This window comes from Dendrobates tinctorius, unplaced genomic scaffold, assembly GCF_039654945.1.
Source record: "Dendrobates tinctorius isolate UK_male_01 unplaced genomic scaffold, ASM3965494v1 ptg000102l, whole genome shotgun sequence".
In the NCBI taxonomy this organism is placed as follows: domain Eukaryota; kingdom Metazoa; phylum Chordata; class Amphibia; order Anura; family Dendrobatidae; genus Dendrobates; species Dendrobates tinctorius.
In genome coordinates, this window is record NW_027361770.1 from 10969509 (window position 1) to 10981635 (window position 12127).

The 12127-nt window shown below is 41.3% G+C and overlaps 1 protein-coding gene across 3 annotated transcripts in view; it reads right to left on the reverse strand.

The window, feature by feature from the left end:
- The window catches only part of LOC141099730 (poly(rC)-binding protein 3-like), a 1815006-nt gene that overhangs the window by 1023426 nt on the left and 779453 nt on the right, over positions 1-12127 (reverse strand). For all 3 annotated transcript variants that reach the window (XM_073587737.1, XM_073587736.1, XM_073587732.1), the window contains exon 3: positions 6802-6967. The gene's annotated coding sequence lies outside the window, so the exon portion shown is untranslated. The remainder of the gene's footprint in view (positions 1-6801; positions 6968-12127) is intronic.

The window sequence follows — 12127 nt, forward strand, 5'->3', positions numbered from 1 at the left end:
ACACAGCCAGTTGTAGCTCGGAAGTGCCGTCCACACGGAAAGAGATACTTGCTCCCGTGTCTCAGTGGGGTTCAGTAACGTCAGCTGATCCCCTGCTGTGTGGATGGCAGTCTCTCCTGCTGTCACCACATTCCAAATACAGTAGGCCTCTGCCTACACCCTCCTATTTCCTGGGCTTCAACACAGCCAGTTGTAGCTCGGAAGTGCCGTCCACACGGAAAGAGACACTTGCTCCCGTGTCTCAGTGGGGTTCAGTAACGTCAGCTGATCCCCTGCTGTGTGGATGGCAGTCTCTCCTGCTGTCACCTCATTCCAAATACAGTAGGCCTGTGCCTACACCCTCCTATTTCCTGGGCTTCAACACAGCCAGTTGTAGCTCGGAAGTGCCGTCCACACGGAAAGAGATACTTGCTCCCGTGTCTCAGTGGGGTTCAGTAACGTCAGCTGATCCCCTGCTGTGTGGATGGCAGTCTCTCCTGCTGTCACCTCATTCCAAATACAGTAGGCCTCTGCCTACACCCTCCTATTTCCTGGGCTTCAACACAGCCAGTTGTAGCTCGGAAGTGCCGTCCACACGGAAAGAGACACTTGCTCCCGTGTCTCAGTGGGGTTCAGTAACGTCAGCTGATCCCCTGCTGTGTGGATGGCAGTCTCTCCTGCTGTCACCACATTCCAAATACAGTAGGCCTCTGCCTACACCCTCCTATTTCCTGGGCTTCAACACAGCCAGTTGTAGCTCGGAAGTGCCGTCCACACGGAAAGAGACACTTGCTCCCGTGTCTCAGTGGGGTTCAGTAACGTCAGCTGATCCCCTGCTGTGTGGATGGCAAAGTCTCCTGCTGCCTACACAGTCGTACCACTACTGATTTTTAACCGTGCTCCAATTAGGCCTGTGGCTCCACTGTCTCTCGTATTTCCCCTGTCCTCCAACCCCGCCAGTTACAGCTCCGAAGTGGCGTCTGCACAATCCACACTTGTTCCTGTGTTACAGGTGTTCAGTCCGGTCAGTTAATCCCCTGATGTGTGTCCGGCAATGTCGCCTGCTCTGTCCACATTCCCATAACTAGTTATGGGAATGTGGACAGAGCAGGCGACATTGCCGGACACACATCAGGGGATTAACTGACCGGACTGAACACCTGTTACACAGGAACAAGTGTGGATTTTGCAGACGCCACTTCGGAGCTGTAACTGGCGGGGTTGGAGGACAGGGGAAATACGAAAATCAGTGAAGCCACAGGCCTAAGTGGAGCTTGGTTAAAATTAGTAGAAGTCTACAACCGATCTTAAAATTTCTTCAATGCAGCCTCAGCCTGCTCCGTGCTTGTCCCTGGGCTTCAACACAGCCAGTTGTTGCTCGGAAGTGCCGTCTTCACAGAGTAAAACACTAGCTCCTGTGTTTGTGGGGTTCAGTAACGTCAGCTGTTCCCCTGCTGTTTTGATGGCAATCTGTCCTGCTGCCTCCCAATTGACAGCACATCAGGCCTCAGCCTGCTAAGTGCTTGTCGTGGGCTCCAACATCGCCAGTTGCTGCTCATAACTGACTTTGGCACGGGTACTCCCTCCTGCCCAGCTTGGTTCCAGCCCTGCCTGCTGTTTCCGGGAAGTGTCAATGTCAGTTTGCCACCCCAAGTTGCCATGTCGTGTTGCGGTTGGGTTAGCCGAGGCTAGGGTGCCAGCAGTTTAGGTGCTTCCTATGTGGACTGCGGGTTCTGGTAAGAAAGGCTTGTTCCGTAGTGCCAGTAGGACAAGCACCCCCTGTAGGACTGTGTGATTCGGTAACTGCGGCCAGCTTGCGGCATGCCAACTTTGCTTTTCAGGGGTAACTTCTGCTACCCCTCCGGGTTCCAGCACCGTCAGCTGGTTCTCGTCAGAGCCTTTGGCCTAGGTGCCTCCATCTCGGTATCCGAGTTCCGGCAACGTCTGCTGGTCCTTGGTAGTGCTTTGTAGCACAGGTACCTCCTGCTTAGTAACCGGGTTCCAGCACCGTCAGCTGGTCCTCGGTTGTGCCATTGGCTCTTATTCCTTCTGCTGCCCCTCCGGGTGCCAGCACTGTCAGCTGGTCCTCGCTATTTCCATTTGCTCTTGCAGCTTATGCTACCCCTCCGGGTTCCAGCACCGTCAGCTGGTTCTCGTCAGAGCCTTTGGCCTAGGTGCCTCCATCTCGGTATCCGAGTTCCGGCAACGTCTGCTGGTCCTTGGTAGTGCTTTGTAGCACAGGTACCTCCTGCTTAGTAACCAGGTTCCAGCACTGTCAGCTGGTCCTCAGTAGTGCCATTGGCTCTTGTTCCTTCTGCTGCCCCTCCGGGTGCCAGTACAGTCAGCTGGTTCAAGAGGACAAAGAACAGGAAGACAACCACCAAGATGCAGAACAACAAGAGAGAGAAGACAAAGAAGCATAAAAAAACAAAGCAGAAGAACATTAAGCATAAGACTAATACTCTGAGCAAATGATATTAGCTTATTTATAAGCAGAAGAAGACTAAGCAGTGTATGGGGGTGAGTCCGTTCCTCCTCGTGGTGCCCCTGGAAAAGGCCTGCTACTGCAGGCCAAACTGAACGCGGACAAATCCTGTTGTAAATCTTTTGTGACAGGCAGAACGGAAGGTGTAAACTTCTAACTTTTCTAGATAACAACTACAGGAATGCCTGACACAAACAAGAATATGATGAAGAAGAATAGGAAGAAGATGAAGAAGTTGAATATGTAGAATAATAATTGTTGAATAAGAAGAATATGAAGAATGTAAGAAAAGGAAGAAGAAGAAGAATGTAAAAAAAGGAAGTAGAAGAATTTAAAAAAAGGAAGAAGAAGAATGTAAAAAAAGGAATAAGAAGAAGAATGTAAAAAAAGGAAGTAGAAGAATGTAAAAAAAGGAAGAAGAAGAAGAAGAATGTAAAAAAAGGAATAATAAGAAGTAGAAGGTAAAAAAAGGAAGAAGAATAAGAAAGAAGAAGAAAGAAGAAAGAAGAAGACATACATGTCTGGCAAAATATAAATGAGGCTAACATAGTCAATATCTTTGTAACTCCTAACATCTTTAAAAAAAAAGTTTAATTCCTGCTATTCCATTTGATTGGGCTAAACCTCTATGGCTTTAATGTCTCCTCCACCTCCCACAATACATTCTACATTATTCTTAGTTGTTTTTCTTCATGTAGAATTAACCTACAAGGAAAGAAAGGGTTTTTTTTAATTCCGATATTTTGGCCCCATTGACTTGCATTGGTTCCCGGTATCGGAATCGGCGATACCGATACTTTTTTTTAAGATCGGCCGATCCATTCCGATCCGATATTTTCAAGTATCGGCTGGTATCGCTCAACTCTAATGCTTACTAATCTCACATTATTTTTTATCTCACATTTATTTTTATGTCTGCTGACAAATAGTGAGGTGAATGGCAAGAGTTAGGTACTGTCCTAATTGGGGTACACCTTGTCATGATGGGATGGTTTTTACATTTTTTGGATCAAAACAATGTCGACTAAGTACCATATTTTATTTACATGTACTATTACCATTTATTTACTTACTACAGGGTAATTGAATTGATTTTTATCTTACGTTCTGTCTGATTAATGGCCACAGCATGAATGCACACCTATGCATTGCACTTATACCAACATATGCTTTGGCGGAATTTTGTTGGTTTTGGTTTAGTTTTTTGTACTTTGCACAGTGGACGCGGCTCCCCCTTTTTTTGGCTGCTTGTTTGGTTTATATAGCTTTTTATCGGCAGGTACCTGAACAGCCAGGACCCAGGTCCCATTTTGCCCTTATCTATTTTTATGTCTTGTAGATATAGTGAGGTCAACTGCAAGGGTTAGGTACCATCTGAATTAGGTAAACCTTGTTGTGGTGGGATGGCTTTTTTTTTTTATCAAAATGGTGTTATCTCAGTACTCTATGTTATTTACATGCATTATTATTTAGGCTTTACTTACTACACAGTTTTTGCTCTATTTGCTTTTATCTTCTTTTCTCTTTGTTAATTTGGCATAGTGTAAATGCACAACTATGCAGTGCACTTATATCAACATATGCTGTTGCTCAATTTTGATTTATGTTTTTAAACATTTATATATTTTAATTTTCAGTTGCAGGAGATGCATGTATGCTGTGCTGCGGGTCGGTATGATTAAAGAAAATCAAGAGTCAAGAGTATAGTGAAATGATTGAAATATGTTGAGAAAAAAAAACAAAGTATTTATAACTACTTCATCAGGATACACCACAGAAAGTATATATTTTAATTTTGACTGTTAAAAAATAAGTTTATAAATACTGATATGAAAGGATGAAATGGACATTACAAACGGTTAGAAAATATTCTTTTACTACTACTTAATGTTAAAATATTATTATGTTTGTTATATTGTTTGTTAGATACATATTAAGCTTTATATTGTTAACTATGTTACTATTATAGGTATCTGTATCTTGAGTTCTCTAATATGTAATTCCCCTTTATCTTCCCCTTTTTCCTTTACCTGATTTTCCCTTCTTCCCTCCCCTCCTATTTAATCTGTTATATTAAAAATTTAATAAAAATATTTAAAACCACAAACTGTTAGAAAATGCATAATGTTTGAAACTTTCATCTGGCAAATGTTTAAAATGGGAAGATGCAAAACCTGTGCAAGTATAAATTTTTCAGAGTAACTGAAATCTAATATTGCCAATTTATATGCAAAGTTTGGGATATGAAGACACAGTGGATGAAGCAGATGCAGATTTTCAATTGGACATAATAATTTAAAACACAGACAGTATATACCATCTAATCATTTTATATTCACTTTTAGCATCGATTCTGAAGCTTTCTAGATTGGAAGAAAAAGTAAAGACATCACAGTGCTATAATAATAATATAAACATCACGATGCTTAGAGTTTTATTTAGACAAAAGCAGGATCACAGATGTACTCAATCATTATTACATGGCAAATCCCTTCATTTTATTCTCCATATGTATCAAAATATATGCTACATACAGAGTGCAAACAGCTCCATTACAGTATTAAAATCATTATTTTTAAACTAAAATATAGAAAAACCCCTAATATTTCACAATCATTAATTAATGTTAAACCCAAGTTCATGGGTGTAAACATTTTTTCCATACAGCATTTTTTAATTTCTGCCATACAAGAGCATGTTTTTTACTTAACATACTGAAAAGCATATCTCACAATCATAATGTACCTCCAGCAAATAATCTTCAGATTTTGTTTTCAATTTCCTTCAGAGTCTTATCACAAACCATAGTTTTTACTGTTATTAACTGGCAGCAGAGTGTTAGGGTATATGCTTACCCAGTTTTTAAATTATTTTAGAGATAGTCGACTCCAAAAAATGCCTGAAAAATTACCTAAAAAGACAAAATTTAAAGACTCTTCCTATTCATCTATATTGAAAAACAACTTGGCTGTTCATATGTCTCATCTGTTCATTGTTTTTCATTCGCTTTAGGTTTTAAAAAGCTTTTAAAAAAATGACCTAACTATTGTTCAGGGATTTTCTGCTATTAATCTACTATTTACAAGAGAAGTCAACTGGAAGGCTACAGAAATGCACAGAGACACATGGGGATCTTTTTGAGCACAGTATTCCAGCGTTTCACCTCATAAAATGCCTGTGTTTTATTCATTGTTTAATGAAATTGGAAAAAAAACTTTGAAAAATCTACACAAAAAAGCACTTTAAAATGATTAAAAAACATTTACAGAACATTAACAAAATGCTCCAGGAAATGATAACAGAAATTATTCAAGACAAAAAAGCCACATAGGAGCATTTTCTAAAGCATTTTCCATTTGAAAAACTCAGCTTTTGACTGCCTCAAAAAGACCCATGTGCACAAACCTTTACATATTTGTTTATATGGATAAAAAACAAAATCTCTAAATCTTCATATATCCAAGTTTCTTATACTGTCTGTGATACAAATAGTAAAGAAACCCCTCATAGTACAGTTTCCAGCAAACACTGATCGCAGATGTCTTACTATAGTATTTCTTACCAAGGTATTATTCACAAGCACCATGCTGTGGAAAAATGCATATTTCACCTGTAAATAGTGCAACAAAAACATAGTAATTCACAGTAAAATGTGCATGTTTTTCTGCATGATTTCTGATTGCAGAGCCCACTATCAGGATGAGCAAATGGTACCTCAAGAAACAAATAATTCCTACCATTGATGCAACCAGTGCTGCCCTACATGGAAGAGGTAAAGGGGTCAAGTTCTACCCCCAAAGCTCATGGAATGTGCATTATGATTGGCTCGTACATCGTTCTTGCATAAGGACTGTCTTAGGTGCCTGCTCCAGCCTCAATATATTAGTGTCTTATCCAAAATCCTTTATGTTAACTCTCTCTATAATTTACTACGCCAATCCCTTGTAGTGTTGTATGATCATGCCCTATAACACTTTTTAACTGCTTATTAATAGAGTTGGTGTGGATTGATTCAGAAGACCAGGTACATTGTCACGTCAATAGTCTGTTGCTGAATGGCATGAGGCAAGTGCAACCCCGCGCATGGTCTACTAACCAAAAAGAAAGCAGTTATCAGGACTTCTGTCCAGCAACCACTGATTACTAATGTGGCTGATGGACAAGATTCTGCGAATACATTCATACCAACTCTACTAATTATTCTTCTCATTCCATTTTACGAGTATTCAAATAGACTCATCTACAAAACATGTATGCAGTATCAGAGAAACAAACTTATCTGAATATTTTATGTTAAACAGTAAAAATTCAAGCACAACTGTTTTCAAAAAACTTACTTATATTCACTGGAGTCTCCCGATTTACTGGTTCACAAGCACCAAACTTGACAGATCATGGGGAAAAATAGGATGTTTAGAGACCAATCTCCTGCAGAGTGCAATTAGATGATCCACATTACGAAACTGTAGTCCCTTTAGGCTCTGAGCACTGAATGGCACCAACCTGTAAATAAAAGAGCAGCATCTGTTAATTATTATGCATTGCACATGAAGATTGTCTATCCACTGATGCAGTTGAGATATATACTGTACAGTAGTGATGGGCGAGCACTAAAATGTTCGGGTGCTCGTTGCTCGGGTCGAGCAAATTGGAATACTCGGGTACTCGGACAGAACAATGAGCCCAATGTAAGTCTATGGGAGACCTGAGCATTTTTACTGCGATCTCCCCAGGGGTCCTTTTAAGATCTAAAAACGTCTGAAAATGATGGAAACACTGCTCAAATGACACGGGGGTATCATGGGGATCGCCCCTAGAAGCATTCCTTACTTCTAGTTCACAACTTTAAACAATGTTGTCAGAGTTTCATGCCATTTTAACCGGTGCACCAAAAAACATACCAAAACTAAACCAAAACGGATTTTGCTGGGAAATATGTTAAGGTACATCCTTTCCAGGTTAATGACTTGTATATGAGGCAAAATAAATAACCCCAAACCAAAATGTTCCTCCCCCACTTAGGCTATGTTCAGATGCAGTGTTTTTGAAGCGTTTTTCAACTTTAACATTGCTTTCAACCAATACAAATGCATTCACTGGGAAATGTCATTGTAAAATTTAACAACCCTAGCTGGCCATGTGGTGTGTGACACATAAGCAGACACATCTTGTTTCATTTATGAATGAGGGACTCAAAGTCACAGAGCCTATTTTTACCGGGGTATCAGGTGGCATTAATCTTCTTAAAGGCCCATTATTAAACAGTGGGTCTCCCAAACTGTTTTAGCCTATTCAGTGAGTGGATGGGCTGCCAAGAATTACGATGCACCCCAATACCCCTTTCACAAGATGTCCAGGAGGGCTTCCAGAAAAAATGTTGCATAGAATGCAAGGGCTGCCCTGCTACCAAGTCATATGCACCCCAATATGCCTTTGAATCCTGGTACTGGATGTGCCCAGGAAAATCCACTTCACATTATTCATTTTGTACTCTCATTCTGTTTGTTTTCTTATGCATTGACTGCAAGGCCTGCCCTGCTACCAAGTCATATGTCATATGCACCCCAATAAGCTTTTGAACCCACATACTGTATGGGCACAGGAAAATCCACTTCATATTATTCATTTTGTACTACCATTCTGTTTTCTTATGCATTGACAGCAAGACCTTCCCTGCTGCCAAGTCATATGCACCCCAATAAGCCTTTGAACCCACATACTGGATGGGCACAGGAAAATCCACTTCACATTATTCATTTTGGACTCCCATTCTGTTTTCTTATGCATTGACTGCAAGCCCTGCCCTGCTACCAAGTCAAATGTGTTACGATCGCGGACACAGTGTGGCTTACCTTACCAACCATATCGTCGAACTATAACGACGATGGGGTATGCGTCCCAGGTGATCGTTGAATGTGGACCCACTGAACTCGGGCTAGCTTCAGATGATGACAGGAGGTCATCACGGGATGACGCAGTCCAGGCTTGTCTTGCACGAGCATACTAGGATGGCCTCTTTCTCAGCCTTGGACGTAGCACAGGCTCAGCAGGAGAACATCAGACACTGACCTCAGGCAGATTTCAGATGATGGCTAGGGTCATCATGGGTTGATGCAGTCCAGGGTTATCTGGCTCGGGCATACTAGGATGGCCTCTCTCTCAGGCCTCAGGCGTAGCACTGGCACAGCAGGAGAGCATCAGACACTGACCTCATGCAGCCTTCAGACAATGGCAGAAGCCATCACGAGTAAGACCCCAGGGAACTGGCAGGACAGCAGAACATAAGCATTCAGGGATAGCACAGGTCCAGGAACGTTGGCACTACAGCACCAGGCATTGGCTTGAAGGTGAACACTCCTGGTTTGGTATCCTTCTGCTGGATTGAGTGTAGTGGAAGAACTGTCGGTCCCTATTATACTATTTCTACTGTGGTGAAATTAATGCCACTATGTTGGTGTCTGCCATTAATTTTTGGAAATGTGAACACTTCTGGTTTGGTGTCCATCTGCTAGATTAGGTGTAGAGAAAGACCTGTTGATCCCTAATGTACTACTTCTACTGTGGTGAAATTGATTCCCCTTTGGTGGTATCTGCCAATAATTTTTGGAAATGTGAACACTCATGGTTGGATCTCTTTCATGCATGTTGCCTGTAGCAGTAGGCCTCCGAGACCATCAGGCCTACACTTCCTTTGCCTCAAGTACCCGTGTTACTATCCTTAAATGTTTCTAACAATGGTAGTCTACAAAATTGATATTTGTGCGACCTGAGTGTGCCTCAGCATGAAAGTAGGTAGAGGTGTTGCACGTGGTATCAGGGCTCCCAGCAAAGAGGGCCTACACTGATTTCTAACCCACCTCATCTAACTGTGATGTTCAATTGAAAGCTGTACGAGCTTGTAAATGCTGTCCCAGACCCCGATACCTCATGCCTGGCTGATTGCTGCAGTGACATGCTACAGTTCACACTGTGGGTGAATTTAGGCCACTTTCCTGGTGTCTACCCCTAATTTGATGTGTTTTGGCAGCATTTGAGGCCATTATAAGGTGTTGTGCATGCGGTTTTTTTTTGCCTCCTATTGAGATGAATGGCATTCGGTTATGTTCAGTGAATATCCGATGAATTAATCAGCAAATATTGCAAGTTCGACGGACGTAATCCAAACCGAACATTGAAATATTCGATCATCTCGACTAATAAACCAGCGGAAGATTTAAAGTGACAATGTACCTGTGTCTACCTCAGTGAGCAGCCGAATGAGCCGACCTACCACAGTATGCACTTTCAAAGGGCTAAGACAGTTGGCTCCTGTGCACTACAATACTTGCTCTGGCCTGGACAGGGCAGGGAAAAGTACCCCTATACAGAAGCGCAAAGGAGGACATTGTGTGGATGACGTAAGTCACGTTAGTGACATGAAGCAAGAAGGAGGATGTCATCGCAAGAAAAAAGGAGGTGCTGGATCAAGACAGGCGATGCCCATTGGAACAGACCACACCGTAGGTGAGTATAATAAAAGCTATTTTTGAGTTTTGCTGAGCAGATTGGGGACATATACAGCATTCTAGAATGCTGTATATGAGGGTGTAGAGGCGCTGGTCCTACTTTATATGGGGAAAACCTGGTGACTGTTTCCTTTTAACTTATTCTTGGGATCTCATTAAGTTTTCCAGTGATTGCATGCCATAATTACATAGTACAATCGAAAAATGACTGTTTAGTTCAACTGTTGTAAAGCATAACATTTATACATTTCTTCACCTACTCATCTAGAGGAATGCAAAGGAAAACAAAAAGTAAGGAAAGAGCCAATTTGCTCTAAAACAGAAACACGTTCCTTCTCATGTTATTTTATCCCAGAATATCATCTAGACATTTTTGAGGGCATTGACTGTTTTTGCTGTGACCAGCTCCTTAGGTAAGTGATTCCACAGATTATTGTTTCTCATGGTAAAACAGCCTAATATTATTTTTTCCAGGATGAGTTCTATTTTTTACTGACATCCATTTAAGCATGACAGCAACAGCCAGCAGTATGGTTATGGTTTATATGATTGTTATATTGGACTAGTAAAAGAGATGCATAACATTAACTTATTTTTTTGCATTTTTTTTTAATTCTCTCTTGAGCAATAATGGAACATTACATAAACATAAAATACTGTACTATGTTGATAAGTAGCTATATATAGGTTCATGCTCAAAAACAAAATTTAGTAAGGTTGGCGGGTGTATGGCTTGTCTATTAAAACAAGTTGTCATGCAATACAGGGACAACCACCAGAGGGCGAGGAAGGGAGGTAACAGGAGCTAACCTCAAGCGAAGACCTGTAGAGCTTAGCAAACACCGCTAGGGGGCAGTAGAGAGGTTGTACAAGCCAAATTAGCAACAGCCAGGAACTCAGTGTCAGAGGGGAAGGGGGAAGGCAGGAGCAAGGTCGGAAGCAAGCCAGATGTCAAAAGCCAGTTGGGAGCACGGTAACAAGAGGAAGAGACGAAAGCACAGCCAGAAACATGCTAAAGATCAGAGCCAGGCAGAAAAATCCAAAACAGGAACGGAAGACAGATAGGTAGGTCAGAAGTCAAGCCGGGTCATACACTGCGGGGAACAGTCACACAGAAAACACTAAGTCAGAGGTAGGGAACGGGGCAAGTACAAATATGTATAAAAAAGAAGGTATCCAGCTCAGGAAATAAAATCCAAAATCTTTATTGAAACAAATTAAAAAAATAAGCTGCTTGATAACCAGTATATACTGAAGGAAGGAATGTCTTGCACGACTGGACGCGTTTGAAACGCGTCCAGTCGTTCAGGACATTCCTTCCTTCAGTATATACTGGTTATCAAGCAGCTTATTTTTTAATTTGTTTCAATAAAGATTTTGGATTTTATTTCCTGAGCTGGATACCTTCTTTTTTCTACAAGTATTCAACTTCAAGCAGAGACGCTTCCTTGCTCGGACTAAACTATTCATGTGCAGTGTGGACATCAATATAAGGGTGAGCTGAATCTACTTTTTTCTATTCAAGTACAAATATGGGCAGACAGGTAGCAAAGGACACACTCAGGGTACGCTAGGTCAGCTGCTCTTGCCAAAGACATGAACTATCACTGACATCAGTCACCAGCCTCAGCGCAGGGAAATATCCACCCATATACCAGAGAGAGGTTAACCTCCACCTTATCATGTCGGGAAGCAGAAAGCAAACCCCGACCAGGGTCATGACACAAGTATTCAGAAATTAAAATGTATCCTTTTTACAAAACAATAAAAAATTAACATCTCAGGGTCTTTACCAAAAAGGAGTGGACAAGAAAAGCTATTTAGGTTGATGTACCAAAAGCAATCACCTTCAACAGGCCACTGTGTTCAGGTGGCAATATGTGTCTGATATTATATCAAGGAAGGGAGAAAAAAATGATTTTACTAAACACAAAATATGTGGAGTAAACAGTTGTACATTTCTAAATGTGAAGATTTTTCTTTAAAAAAAGAGCAACAATTATGGCTTGCCTATTTCAGAAGCCAGTAACACATTTTTCTGTGACACACAAGCTTGGCTTCAAGATTATTCTTTAGTAGCAACATTATGACAGACATATATGTATAGAGTGCCCTCCTTTGCAGTATGTGAAAAAAATGCTATTATCAAGTTGCTGTT